The sequence below is a fragment of the Macaca nemestrina genome, chromosome 5, assembly GCF_043159975.1.
Source record: "Macaca nemestrina isolate mMacNem1 chromosome 5, mMacNem.hap1, whole genome shotgun sequence".
NCBI lineage: Eukaryota > Metazoa > Chordata > Mammalia > Primates > Cercopithecidae > Macaca > Macaca nemestrina.
The window spans coordinates 161,005,835-161,020,951 of NC_092129.1; the positions used below are offsets into that span (position 1 = coordinate 161,005,835).

Here is a 15,117-nt window from a genome sequence, read left to right on the forward strand (position 1 = left end):
AAAAAAAAAAAAAAAAAAAAAAACCATTCAGTATCACTGGTCATTAGAGAAATGTAAATTAGAACCACAATGAAATGCTATCTCACACCAGTCAGAATGGCTATGATTAAAAAGTAAAAAAAGTAACAGATGCTAGTTAGATTGTAGAGAAAAGGGAACACTTATACACCTTTGGTGGGAGTACAAATTAGTTCAACCATTATGGAAAGGAGCATGGTGATTCCTTAAAGAACTAAAAGGAGAACTGCCATTTGACTCCACAATTATGTTACTAGCTATATACCCAGAGGAATTCTACCATTAAAACACATACACACAAATGTTCATTTCAGCACTATTTGCGTTAGCAAAGACATGGAATCAACCTAAATGCCCATCAGTAACAGATTGGATAAAGAAAATGTGCTACATATACACCATGGAATACTTTTCAGCCATAAAAATGTATGAGATCAGCCAGGCATGGTGGCTCATGCCTGTAATTCCAGCACTTTGGGAGACCGAGGAGGGTGGATCACGAGACTAGGAGTTCGAGACCAGCCTGGCCAAGATGGTGAAACCCTGTCTCTACTAAAACTACAAAAAACAAAACAAAACAAAACAAAAAAAAAAACTAGCCAGGTACAGTGGCAGGCGCCTGTAATCCCAACTACTTGGGAGTCTGAGGCAGGAGAATTGCTTGAACCTGGGAGGTGGAGGTTGCAGTGAGCTGAGATCTTACCACTGCACTCTAGCCTGGGTGACAGAGCAAGACTCTGTCTCAAAAAAAAAAACAAAAGTATGAGATCATGTCCTTTGTGGGAACATGAATGAAGCTGGAGGCTATTATCCTTAGCATACTAACGCAGGAACAGAAAAGGGTCCATATTCTCATTTATAAGTGGAAGCTACATGATGAGAACTCATGAACACAAAGAAGGAAACAACAGACATTGGGGTCTGCTTGAGGATGGAGGATGAGAGGAAGGAGAGGAGCAGAAAAAATAACTATTAGGCACTGGGCTTAATACCTCGGTGATTAAATAATCTGTACCAAAGATTCCCATTACACAAGTTTACCTATGTATCAAACCTTCACATGTACCCCTGAACCTAAAATAAATTTTTTTTTTTTAAATTATGTCTTCTACTAAAAAAAATTAAACACCTTCTTTTGATCCCACTTACTGCTCTTGGTAGTTCCCATTTTGAACCATTTTGTAAAAATTATCTTCAAAATTGTTGCCATTATTTGCTATCACCAATTCTCTTCCCATTCTTTCTTAAGCCTACTTCAGTCAAAGATCCTGCCACCTCTCTAAAATTTATTTTATAGAGGTCACTGGTGATCTTCATTTTCCTTAATCTAAAGTTCAACTCTCTATTCTAATCTTATTAACTATCTGCATAATTTAATACATAGGGATGTGCTGCGTAACAGTGTTTCAATGTTGAATTGCATATATGATGGTGGTCCCATAAGATGTTAATACTGTATTTTCACTGTACGATTTCTATGTTAAAATATGTTTAGATGCACAAATACTTATCACGGTGTAACAACTGCCTGCATATTCACTATAGCACCATGCTGTACAGGTTTGTAGCCTAGGAGCAAGGGGCTATCCCCTACAGGATCTAATGGCTTGCTTGACATCACCAACAGAATGTTTAGTAAATATCACAAATTATAACATATCAAAACTTGGAGCTAGATTTTGCCAAATTTTTTCCCATATCTCAGTAAATACCAATTCATCCTTCTGATTGCTTGAGGCAAAAACTTCAGAGTCATTCATAACTTTTCCCTTTATTTCCCACCTATGTGCATTCAATCAAGAAATTCTAGGTCTCTGTCTTCAAAATAGGCCCAGATTAACACTTGTCCTTTAGCACCTCATTGAAATCATCATGAACTCCTGCCTAAATTATTTTGAAAGCCTGTAAACTTACATCACTGCCTCCTCTTCACCCCTTTGCAATCTGTTTTGTTTTTTTTTTTTTTGTAGATTAGCCTTTTAAATATTTCAGGTCATGCCACTCCTCTACTGAAAACCCTGTAATCATCCCTCATCTTCTTCAGACTAAACTCTACCATTCTCACAGTGGTCTACAAAATCTCATGAAATATGGTCCCTGTTTCCCTTTTATCTCATCTTCCCCACTCCTCTCCTCCCCCAACTTATTACTCTCCATCTACTCTGTTCTCCCTGGGGTCATTCAATATCCTCCTGTCCTAAGGCACAATCCCTCCCAGGTAACTTTGCACTCTCTGCTTCCTCTAGATAATTATTTTCCAAAACATCTACTTATCTAGCACTACCCACTCCTTCATATCTCTGCTCAAGTGCTACCTTTTCAATGTTGGTCCTACCCTGACTATTCTCTTTCAAACTGCAATTTCTCTTTTCATTTTCCTTACGCTACTTTAGCTTGTATTTTTTTTCCCATAGTATTTTGAGCCTTCTAAAATCCTATATAGATTAGTTATTTATTGTATTTATTGAATTTTCTATCTCCTCTTCATAAAATATAAGCTCTATAAGGCCTAGTTTTTAAAAAACAAAACAAAAAGAAACGTTTATTTCACCATTGTGTTTCAATAACTTAGAATTGGGTCTGAGATAGAAATGAATTATTGAATGGTATTTCACATATAAAGTGTCTTGCATGCTACAAGTTCTTAATAAATATTCATTTCTTTCTCTCCCCCATCTTTCTATTCGCTCCCCATCTTTTATATTGACTATGTTATTAATTGCCTTGTGCATGTACAGTATCATTTGGCTCCAAAGTTCATAATTTTGTCTCATCTAGTATAGACCACATTTAAGAAAAACAGAACCATCTATGTACAATCCTAGCTTGAAGAATTAGGAGGAATTATCACAGATTTGAAACATCAGCTTTCTGTGTCTTATTTGTAAGTGGGATTGGTTATGAAGAATAGAGTGTCTGTGCAGGGAGTCCAGTCTTTTAATTAATTCAAGATGTTTTATCAAACTCTGCCATGGAAACATTGCAGCTTTTACCCACCCTGAGCACATTTTCAGCTAAAGATTGTGTCTTAGAGTTGACAACTAATTTCATCTTAATTTGAGTCTCACCATCCCCATTTCTACCTTCTCATTCCTACCTTAATGGGTAACATCTCAATAAAGTATCTTAGCAATGTGTAATTTAAAATACAGATAAATAGCTTTCTATACCCCAGTGCTGGTTCTGAGATCCAGGCATGAATGTGCTCTGGGATGTCAAATTAAATTTGTGTCATTAGCATATTGGAATGTCATAGTATGTGCCTTTGACACAATTTGTTAACAACAGCAAGAATGTTTCCACTAATCACACTGCTTTGTAGACTGCCAGTCCCCTGATAACAAATTTTCTTTGGTTCTTGGCAGTGATGGTCTTTTATACAGAATCGTGAGCTATACAGCAAAACTGTTTTATCCAATAAATTTATAGGAAATTTGAGGAAAAGATAATGGGGCAAAGAAAAAAAACCTTTAAATGTCTTTAAATAGCATCAGCCAAAGTACAGATTATAGATGATGTTTCATCAGCTCCCCTGTAATTATAACCTCGATTATCTGAGCGATGTTTCCCAGTCACAGCATATTTCAAGTTAAATTTTGTAGTTTTGAAATTTTCAGTTCAAAGGGAATGTTTTTGACAAATTGGCCCTTTAATTGACTTGGCATGTGTTTTAGGTCATTGGCAACTATGTCTGCCTGTCATGTTTTTTTTTCCCCTTGCATTTTATCCTAGTTTCCCACCAAATCCCTCCCTATGTGTATTTAAGCAAATGAAACCATGTGACATTTTTATTGCAGAGAGAGAGAGGTTTTGTTCAGTTTCCTGTGATCTGTTTCTTACTTTGGAAACAATACAATTCGTAGGTTTTCTAGATTTTAGATATTTTCTTCTTAATATGCACATGGACTAAAGAATTTTTCAGAAAGGATGGAGATGATGTGTTTAATAAAAGACTAGCCTACTGCCCCACTTCTCTGACCATTCCAAGGCCTTCTCAATAATCTTCTTTGTTAAACACTAATTTATTATGTCTACTTGCCCCCTATAGGGTTGGGATTGAATTTAAATCTGCAGCTTGCACTGATTTGTATAGAGGGGAAAGAACTACTCACACCGCCAACCACACACACACACATACACAAGCCCAGAAGATCTATATTAAGCGGGTGCTGCATAGGCATAATTATTATGAGAAAAAATTGGGAGTACAAGGAATATAATGGGACTGCTTTGTTTTTTTGTTTAGGATAAAGAGAGGGCAACCTACTTCTTGATTGAATGATACCGGAAATCTCTGCTCCTCTCCAAATATTCCAAAACATTCTAGCCTCATCAATTGATGTTCTATATCCATGAAAAATGGGGATTTATTTCAGTTAGTGTTAAAATAAAAGTAGCTCTTGAATACATAATGCACTTATTTACATTGATTTGCTTCATTGTTCTGTTTATTCCTTTCTGGGTTAAAGTAGAGAATAAATAATAGATGAATCAATTGATCAATAGATGAATATTAGTTTTACTAATACCTCATCTTTGCAGAGTCTGATTTTTATGAAATGAATATGGAAGTGATGCTAAGCTACATTGCCTAAAGAAGAAGAGAAGGATTTTCAAGTAAAAGAAAACACTGAAATGAAACAGTCGGTGAAAGAAAATATTGGTGTATCACACTGTCTTTCATAGTCAAGGCTTAATTATATCAGTATTTATGGACACCCAAACTGTTTTATACTTTCATACCTGAATTGAGCTCAAATTGGAGAATCAGAAAACTTTGCCATAATAGTCACAGAATTGGCTAAAGGAAAAGAGAGAACTCAAGCTCTTTTTCTAGGAAAAATTGATAAAATTTTAGAGAGAAAAGTAATTTTAGGCACAACTGTCATACGTGTCCTTGTGAAGAGACCACCAAAAAGGTTTTGTGTGAGCAATAAAGCTTTTTAATCACCTGGGTGCAGGCGGGCTGAGTCCAAAAAGAGTCAGCGAAGGGGGATAGGGGTGGGGCCATTTTATAGGATTTGGGTGGGTAGTGGAAAATTACAGCCAAATGGGCTTTTTCTCTTGTGGGCAGGGGTGGGGGTCACAAGGTGCTCATTAGGGGAGCTTTTGAGCCAGAATGAGCCAGGAGAAGGAATTTCACAAGATAATGTCATCAGTTAAGGCAGGAACAGCCATTTTCACTTCTTTTGTGATTATTCAGTTACTTCAGTCCATCTGGATGTATACTTGCAGGCTTGGGCTCAAAGGTCTGACAACTATTTTACAAATGAAGAAACAAGACCCAGAGTGGTGAAGCTGGATGGTTGTTAAGCTATAGGAAAATTTTTAAGTAAGATCTGGGTTTCCTAAATCCCAGACTTCACAATTCACTGAGAATAAAAACATACTAATGAATGAATAGATTACATTTTTTTGTTGTTTAAAATCAGCCTTAAATCTCATTGGCCAAGGGACGTAAAACAGCAGATATGTAGTATGAACAAGTTGAGAGATCTAATGTAGAAAATGAGGGCTATAGTGTATCGTGTATTGGGAATTGTTGTGAAATGAGTAAATGTTAACTGCTCTTGCCACACATACACAGAAAATGAGTAGCTATGTGAGATGATAAAAATGTTAATTTGCTTCATTCTAGTAATGATTTTACTGTGTGTATCCCACAACATCGTGTTGTATACCTTAAATATACACAATAAAATTTATTTAAAAAGTAAAGCAAAATAAAAACAATGAATGAGTACAACGGGCCATCTAAAATAATTAATGAATGAATATGTAAACAAATAAATAAATAAATTTAATTTACCAAAAGACTAAAGAAAGCGAAGGTCCAAATCAAAGACATATTACCATGTCTTTCTGTCTGTCTGCATTTTGGTTCCAAACACTTGAGAATCTGTTGACTTAGTTTGATGATATTCTTTTTTCGAGCAAGGGTATAAGTATGTCATCATGCTCACAGTTGTTCTAGTACCCCTCCTTCTGTATACATTTGTCACATCTGAGCTGGAAGCCACCTCTAGATCTCTATCCATCCATTGTAGCAGTTCCCGTATGTGGTATTTATTTCATTTTCAAACAGAATTTAGAAAAATTATAAAGTAGTCAGGACTTTCTTGCATCAGCAATGCAAGTTATTCTTATGCACAGCTTTTCCTACTGATAAAAGTTCTCAAAGTTAAAAATGACCTCAGGAAGAATATTAAACCCTAGATGCACTCAATGAAACATGGCCTTAGGTTAAAGATCACATCAAGGTGTGACAGTAACTGACCTGTTAATAGCTCTGAAAGATCTAAATGAAACCCTCAGCTAGATGAAGGGTTACTGAGAGTAATGCGCATTGTTCCACGGTATCCTGACTTGCAACTTAATGTAGACAGGGGCCTGTACTGATGAAATTTGTGAGTTTGTGTTTTAACCAGGGGAATACAATCTTATAAGATTCATGGAAATTTCTCAGTTTTTACAAGCATTGTATTGATAAGACTCCAGCAAATATAGATTAAAAGGAACAGACACTTGACAAAATGAAGCCTCTGGGTCCTCAATCTGATACTGGCAGGAAATAGGCTGAGAAAACAAACTAGCTGCAAACGTGGGACATTTCTTATGAAAAGAGAAAAGATCACTGAAGGGGATAACGAGAGTCTGGAGGGGAGAGCTAAGAGTTGCAAAGAACCATTTCCAGGGAGCGTTGGACAGGCTATAATGAAGGAATATTCTTTGTTCCAAGAGCAAATACCCATTTGAATTTCAGAATGGCAATGGAATTCCATTCTGAAATCTCACTGGCCAAGGAATGTAAAACAGCAGATATGTAGTATGGAATTCCATTGCCATTCTCTGACTGTGAGTACTTTCTCTTCCATCCCATTCTGAATGTGAATGTCTACTGTGTTTTGTTTTGTTTTGTTTTAATTATTATCCCTGTCTCACTGTTGTATGTTTGCCGTGTGAGAGACAGAACTCAAGAAACTCTGCTCTAGGAGCACACCTGAACAGCTCTATCTGCATGTGTAACTAACTTACATGACAAAACACTGAACTTTAAGCCAGAACTTGATGCTGTAGTAGAATGAGGTATCATCGGGCATCTTGGGAAAGGGTTGACTATATTTTGTATATGAGAGGAACATAATTCCTCTAATGGCTAGAAGGAAAAACTGTGATAGGCTGCTACGTTGGTGGCACTTCTCTGTTTTGCCAATTTGATTTTGAGGAGTTTCAGGTTCTGCTTGATCATGAAAATTGGTAATAGGAATGAAACATGAAGAAATACATTTGTCTGAATTATTCACTACTTTTATATTCAGCATGTTTCTCATGATGAATTCAACCCTTTGATTATACATTCCTGTTTCTGGTTGTTTTTAGATTTTTGCAGAATCTTCTTGGTTCCAGATAAAATTTCACACTGTCTCGTGGAACAATGGCAGACAGAAAGAGAAAAATAACTGGTGTTAAATTTTCTGGTGAACAGAAGCTCTAAGATTTTAAATCAACTGGCAAATGTTGAAAAGGTTAAAAAAAAAAGTTCTTATTTTTTTCCTCAGGTTATGCCAGTTTCTTTTTTTGTTTGTTTGTTTGTTTTTTTTGTTTTTGTTTTTGAGACGGAGTCTCGCTCTGTCGCCCAGGCTGGAGTGCAGTGGCGCGATCTCGGCTCACTGCAAGCTCCGCCTCCTGGGTTTACGCCATTCTCCTGCCTCAGCCTCCTGAGTAGCTGGGACTACAGGCGTCCGCCACCGCGCCCGGCTAATTTTTTTGTATTTTTAGTAGAGACGGGGTTTCACCGTGTTAGCCAGGATGGTCTTGATCTCCTGACCTCGTGATCCGCCCGTCTCGGCCTCCCAAAGTGCTGGGATTACAGGCTTGAGCCACCGCGCCCGGCCGGTTATGCCAGTTTCAAAAACTATTGGCAGAATATACCAGAAGGAGAAGGCTGAATTGTTTTTGCTTGAATCCAATTTAAAATATTTTTAATAACTGTCTATTTAGATTTTGGCATTAATTTGCTCCTCTGTCTGAATCTTCTGGTTGTCATTTTTATTTTCATTCAATAAAAATGTGCAAAATGCTTTCTATATATCAGGCACTGTTCTGGGCATTGAAGATGCAGCAGCAGATAAAACAGACTCAAATCACTCTTCCCCTTTGGCTTAATTTCAGATGAAGAATAACACATAATTAACAATATAAGTAGATAAAACAGATAGTGTGATAGAGATAAGTGCTATGGAGAAAAAACAGCTGAAAACAAGAAAAAATGAGTGTAGATTTGTAGTCTTTACTAGGAAACGAGGATAATTCTCTTTAGGTGGTATTTGAGTAACATTCAAAATGAGATAAAAAGGAGGGACAAAGAGAAGCAGGAAATAGATAAAAGGAAGCAGGTATTGAATGATTCTATAGGCTATTATAGAGACTTTGGCTTTATCTAAAATAAGATGGGAAATCATTCAAGTACTTTGAGTGGATGAGTAACATAATCTGATTGTGCATTCATAGTATCAGTCTGGTCATAAATATGTATGCACTTTAAAGTCTTTCCTGTAAGATCTGGAATAAGACAAGGACACCTGCCCACTTTCACCACTTCTATTCAACATAGTACTGAAATTCCTAGCCAGACAATTAGGAAATAAATAAATAAATAAATAAATAAAAATGTGCACAAATTGAAAAGAAAGAAGTCAAATTTTATTTGGTTGCAGATTATATAATCTCATATTTAGAAAAACCTAACAACTCTATTAAAAAGCAGAGCTGACAAAGTTATTCAGTAAAAGTACAGGATACAAAATGAACACACAAAGATCAGTAACATTTCTGTACAACAGCAAATATTCTGAAAGAATTCAAGCAAACAATCACACTTACTATACTTACCAAGAAAAAAAAAATCTAAGAATAAATTTAACCAAAGAGGTGAAAGATCCCTATAATGAAAACTATAAAATACTGCTGAAAGAAATGAAGAAGACACACACAAACAAAATATATGTCATATTTATGGATTGGAAAAAATAATACTGCTAAAATGTCCATACTACCCAAAGCAATTTAGAGCTTCAATGCAATCCCTATCAAAATACCAATGACATTCTTCACAGAAATGAACAATCTGAAAAATGCTTATGGTATGACAAAAGACCCCATGTAGACAAAGCAATCCTGATGAAAAATAACAAAGCTGGGAACATCACATTACCTAATTACAAAATATACTTCAAAGCTATAGAAACAAAACAGCATAATGCTGGCATGAAAACAGACACACAGACCAATGGAATGGACTAGAAAACCCAGAAATAAATCCACACATTTAGAGCCAACTCATTTTTGACGAAGGCACCAAGAGCATACATTGGAAAAAGGACAGTCTGTTCAATAAATGGTGGTAGAAAAACTAGATATACATATGTAGAAGAATGAAACTCAAACCCTATCCTTCACCATATACAAAAATCAAATCAAAATGGCTTCAAATCTTTTGCCCATTTTTGATCAGATTATTATTTTTTTTTCCTATAGAGTGATTTGAACTCTTTATGTATTCTGGTTATTAATCCCTTGTCAGATGGATTGTTGCAAATATTTCCTTCCATTCTGTAGGTCTTTATTTTGTTGATTGTTTCCTTTGCTGTGTAGAAGCTTATCGACATGATACGATCCAATTTGTCCATTTTTGCTTTGGTTGCTTGTGCTTGTGTCATATTACTGAAGAAATTTTGCCCAGGTCAACATCCTGGAGATTTTTTCCTGTGTATCCTTGTAATAGTTTCATAGTTTAAGGTCTTATATTTAAGTATTTAATTCATTTTAATTTGAGTTTTGTATATGGCAAGCTATAGGAGTCCATTAAAGACATGTTTAAAACCATTAAAATTTGAAGTGATTTGTTAGTAATCAGTAGGTAAGTAGAACCCCTATGTGTTTTTCTTTAACCTCACTGCTTGGAGTCTTCAGTTCTGCCTGGATGAAATTCTTCACCTTGAATTCTACATTATTTTTTCATTTCTAATATGTTCTACCTAAAAAAACCAAAGTTGGCTGAGAACTTAAGATGTCTTTATAGAGATAACTTGACTCCCAAAAAGTTATATTCTGCGCTAATCTCTTAAATGAGTTCCAGATTTATGCAGTCAGTTGCTTTTGGATATTCCTATTTGAACACCTAAAATTTACCTTCAATCAAGTATTTTTCCCCATTCTTTTTTATTCAGTAAATGATACTGCCATCAAACCTGTTGCAAATAATTGCTAAATCTGGAGATAATTCTTAATCCTGTCTTTTCCCTCAACACCATTGCTATCCAATGCATCGATAATTCCCTCGACTCTGCCTTCCAATGTCTCCCAAGTCCTGCCGTTCTCCTTCATCACTACTTCTACCAATTTATTGCTTTTACCTGCAGTGGTAGCATTGTCGCATTTGCTCTTCCCCAGAATCTAGTCTATTCTCTCATAGCAAGGATTGTGCTCTTGAACAACAACAATAACAAAAAGTAAATATATTATGCACTCCTGTTCAAAATATTCCCTTGTTTGCAGTTGTAATTAATATAAAATTATATATGTGGAAGCCTTCCTAAATTACTCAATTTGAAGTAGCCATCTTTCAGTTCCTCTCTTGTGCAATTCCCTTTTTCATTTTTCTCATAGCAATGACCACATTCTAAAATTACCTGCTTTATTTATTATCTTCTTATTTATTGCAGTCTTCCTATTTCCATGGGACCTTGTCTTTCCTGTTCTCTGCTATATTCCAGTACACAGAACAGTGGCATTTAGTATAGGCTTAATAAATTTTGATGTATAGATGAATTAATAAATTTGCATTTTTCAAAAGACAAATTGACCCTGATCTGTCAGAGGATGATTTAGGGTTTTAGATATTAAAAAAGAGTTACTACATGTCCAGTTTTACCTTTTTATTTCATAAGTGTTGATACGATAGACCAAAAATGCTAGATCTGTATTTACACAATTTGGTAGTGGCAATCATTAGATTTTAAATGACTCTAAATAGTACTCTAAATAGTACTCCAGACAATATTATTTTTGTTGTTTTTACATTTCTGACGTTCAGGCTCACATTTATGTGTCTCTATGTGAATGTGTGGATGAGTACATTGATTCAGTTTGGCTTTGCAACTGGGCTTTTAATATTAGAACCACAGTAACTACAAATTTGTCTTGTCACTAGCCTGGTTAAGTGTCATAAACTACTGGCTGAACAAAATATACTGTCTTCTTTTTGGAGTAACTATGCAGATTCCTGTTTTAATGATCATATATGACATGTTGATTTTCTTAGTCTCCTTTCATAATTTTATACATTTTTATAAAATGTTGAATGGTTCTGTCACTTCATTTCTTTGGGAGATTATAGTCACTGCAGTGCTTAAGACTTGAAGGACTAATGACTAATGGAATCGTAGAATCTTTCCCCAGTGAAAATAGAATTGAGCTCTAAAATGTCACTGGTACATAAAAAACACATCATCCTAGACTAGCCAGCAGGGTTCTAGGCTCAAATTTAGCTGTTGAGTATAGAAAGAAGTCATTATTGGCATATTTAAGTGATTTAAGAGGGACGATCTGCAATTATAAAATAACCAGTTATCTGTAGATTCAGAAAATGTCAGAGCTTTCTGAAAATTAAAGAGGGAATTTAAAAACCACTTAAGCTTAATAATTTTTGACACAAATAATTAATAGCTTTATGTTGAAAATTCTGGCAAAAGCAAATAAGTAACAAAAAAGGATTTTCCTAGAAAGCTGGCAAACACTTGAATGAAAACAATCATAAAAAACTCAAAGCAACAGTCTTAAGAACAGTTAATTATATATGTATATATAATATATGTGTGATTATATAGATATGCTGTTGGACTTTCAAGTGACTAATTGTATATTTCAATAGGGAATTATACATTATGTTAAATATTTTTTAAAATAAGTTAATAATTTCTACCATTTTAATAATCCAAAGAAATGTATAATTCTCTTTTCCTTATAGTGACAAGGAGAATAATTTATGGCAGGAGCTTCCTTGTTCATGGGACTAAATCAAACTTGAAGGTCCAAAGAAATTATTGATATTGCCCAGAGTAGAGAGTTAATAAGACTTTCTTAACAATAAGTCTGAAACCATTCCAAACAAAATATATGTGAAATGTCAATGAGATTAATTTTGCCAGGAGTTTTCTTTCCTCTTCTTTGACCAACCAATAAGAATTTTTCTGCATGAGATAATGCTCTTCACTCATGCTTCATTGGATGAATGAATAACTATTCTGCACCTGACTGCAGAGTCCTGGTATGGAATTCTCTCAACCAGCTACTAGAGTGTTCTCCCTGTAGCCAATACAGTCAATTGAATTATACTTTTTAAATACTCAATTATATTCTCCACCTTGCCTCTTCACTCTTAAATAATTCAGCACCAAAGACAAATGCCTTTTCTTGTTTAGCAGTATTGCACAATGAAACTTTTACTGACTTTTCCGTATCTCTATGTCTTTTGCACTACACATTAGAGCACTAAGGGATCCCTGGGTCTGTCACTTAAAATATTTTCATGTATATTAATTTAATTTATAGTTTATTTCGGTAGGTTTTGTTGTATTGTCTCTTGAAGTAATTTATAGATTTGTTTATTTTTTTTTAACATGAGGCTTTAATTCAAAGAGACCAACTCCTCATATGCTTGTTAACAAAAGTCACAGCAAACTTATAAATCCCGCAACCCTAATCATTGTATTTTTCACAAAAACAGATAATATTTGCCTATAGTTTGTTATAATTATGTGCTACACTCAAATTATAATTCAAGGAGAAAAATTGGCTTTGGATTCATAAATATCAAATGAGATTGTGTATTCATTACACTTCTTAGTTACATTATAAGAAAAAACATTGATCTGGTCATCAATAGGTCATGGGAATAAAAACAAAATTGCAAATTTTGCAGCCAATTACAGGCCTTTTCTTGAATTGAAGATCTTACATAGATAGTTTTTAATAGATACTGTTTTTTAGAAGCATTTTCCATATTCTTCTCCATTACTGAATAAACAAACTGAATTAAAAAGCTACAAAATTAATAAATATATTTTCTTACAAATTATGAAGAGACAGAACAGAAAGTGAGAAACAATTTAAGAATTAAAAAAACCTTGAAAATTAAAATAATTATATTTTTCATGTGTATTAGTTTGTTCTCAAACTGCTAATAAAGACATATTCAATACTGGGTAATTTATAAAGAAAAAGAGGTTTAATGGACTCACACTTCCACATGGTTGGGGAGACCTCACAATCATGGCAGAAGGCTAAGGAGGAGCAAAGGCATGTCTTGCATGGCAGCAGGCAAGAAAGCATGTGCAGGGGAACTTCTCTTTATAAGCCATCAGATCTCACAAGACTTATTCACTATCACGAAAACAGCACAGGAAAAACTCACCCTCATGATTCAATGACCTACCACTAGGTCCCTACCACAATACATGGGGATTATGGGACTACAGTTCAAGATGAGATTTGGATGGGCACACAGCCAAACCATATCACTATGTATTGTAACATAAAAAAGGAAAGTATCATTTAGTTTCATATATACTTTTTATATTTCAGTAGTCCGGAGTCTAACAGATTACAAAGCTACTCTGTAGCTAAGAAATATGCATTTTGAGTGGCATATTAAGGTATTTCAGCATATAAGTATTGTATATAACCTCTAAAAACTTGAAAACATCACATTATTTTTCAGAACACCTTGTGCAAATTCTGGTAATAATTAATTTTCTTTTTAGGATATGGTTTGACATGCATGAATCTTAGCTTAATCTTGAAGGTATTACAAATTATTCTTAGAATGCAAATTTTATAATAGTTCAAATTATCAAATAGTAAGCTAATATTGCTGAATATGTTTTTACCAGAATTAAAAATTAGGTAGCTTAAAAGTTTGCTAATACAGACTTAGCAAAGTTATTTTAAGACATATTCAATGGTAAATTACTTATGAACCAAACTAAAATTAAGTCCCAGATTAAAAATGATTTTATTCTCTCATCCAAATGAACATGTTGCTGATCCTCTGATTCTTAGTCTGAAAATTCAATTTCTTGCTTTCCAGTGTCTTCTGAATAAATGATTTCAGTTACACCAATGTTGCTTTGTATTCTTTCACATCCTTGGAAACATAATCATTAATGTGCAAAATGATAATTCAGGATATTTGATCATCCTGAAAGGAAAAAACAGGAAAATCTGTGTGAATTGAAAATTTGACTAGAAAAGAACTTCATGTGATATGATTTTACCCTAGCAAAAATTGCTATGAGAAGGACATATTTTACATATGCTTTTTCAGAAGTATAAATTCTGGATGAAAGAGCAAAGACTCATTGCATTTTAAGCACTTTTTAGAATTATGAATTTTCCATATGTGCTGAGGTTAAAGCTAGTTAAGTTTATACCTTCAAAGGAAAAAGCAGTTTAGCTTAGCTATTGGGCAAGAGTAGCAAACACTGGCATATCTCCACCCATTGAACTCTATCATACACAAAAAATCTGAAATAGAAATTATGCTAAATAGTTTAGATGGTGTGAGGAGCAAACAGCAGATCAGTTAATGCCTTGCGTAGGGACCACTGCCCTGTATAAGATCAAAAACATTAATTTTGTTCTGATCTTCACACCACTATTAGCATTTTTATAGTGCACGTCTTCATTTGCCATTCTTATGCTTAGGATTTATTTTCCTGGGGCTAGTGTAACATGGAAGAAAACCCAGTGTGATCAAAGGTTTTCACTGATTTACTTTGCAATGGCAAGTTTTCAGGGCTTTTGAACAGACAGAATAAGTAATATTTCTTCTGTAAAACCCATTCTGTTGAATTTATTTTCTCATCAGTCTCTGCAATATATAGGGATGATTATGTGAGGTGGTATAGCTGATTGATTTTTTAAATAAATCTTTTGTTTTAGAACAGTTTTATATTTACAGAATAATTATGAAGATAAAGCAGAGAACTCCCATATAGCCAACATTCAGTTGTCCTTAAGTGTTGGCTGCACATAGTA

At 34.5% G+C, this 15,117-nt stretch overlaps 1 long non-coding RNA gene across 8 annotated transcripts in view; it reads left to right on the top strand.

Moving 5' to 3' along the window:
- LOC139363494 (uncharacterized) overlaps nt 1-15,117 on the top strand; it is a 588,541-nt gene that overhangs the window by 289,274 nt on the left and 284,150 nt on the right. The window contains exon 6 of one of the 8 annotated variants that reach the window (XR_011623981.1): nt 4,265-4,899. The exons of the other annotated variants lie outside the window; for them this stretch is intronic. This is a non-coding gene — a long non-coding RNA (uncharacterized lncRNA). Of the gene's footprint in view, nt 1-4,264; nt 4,900-15,117 lie in introns of those variants that run through there. 8 annotated transcript variants of the gene reach the window in all.